The following is a 431-nucleotide window of genomic DNA, read 5'->3' as shown; positions in this document are numbered from 1 at the left end:
TTTAATATGCTGTCTACGTTGGTCATAACTTTCCTTCCAAGGAGTAAGCATCTTTTAATTTAATGGCTGTGGTCACCATCTGCAGTGATTTTGGAGCCCATAAAAATAAAGCCTGCCACTGTTTCCACTGTTTCCCCATCTATTTCCCAAGAAGTGATGGGACCAGATGTCATGATCTTAGTCGTCTACATGTTAAGTTTTAAACCAACTTTTTCTCTCTCCTCTTCCACTTTCATCAAGAGGCTCTTTAGTTCTTCTTCACTTTCTGCCATTAGGGTGATGTCATCTACATATCTGAGGTTATTGATATTTCTCCCGGCAGTCTTGATTCCAGCTTGTGCTTCATCCAGTCCAGCGTTTCTCATGATGTACTCTGCATTTAAGTTAAACAAGCAGGGTGACAATATATAGCCTTAACATACTCCTTTTCC

General features: G+C 40.1%; 1 protein-coding gene across 1 annotated transcript in view; it reads right to left on the bottom strand.

Annotated features, from left to right (window-relative positions):
- STIM2 (stromal interaction molecule 2) overlaps positions 1–431 on the bottom strand; it is a 182,981-nt gene that overhangs the window by 135,694 nt on the left and 46,856 nt on the right. The gene's annotated exons all lie outside the window — the stretch shown is intronic.

The sequence above is a fragment of the Bison bison genome, unplaced genomic scaffold (genome assembly GCF_000754665.1).
Source record: "Bison bison bison isolate TAMUID 2011002044 unplaced genomic scaffold, Bison_UMD1.0 scf7180017864136, whole genome shotgun sequence".
NCBI classification, from domain to species: Eukaryota; Metazoa; Chordata; class Mammalia; order Artiodactyla; family Bovidae; genus Bison; species Bison bison.
Note: the sequence above shows the minus strand (reverse complement) of the source record. Positions and strands in the feature narration are given on the sequence as shown.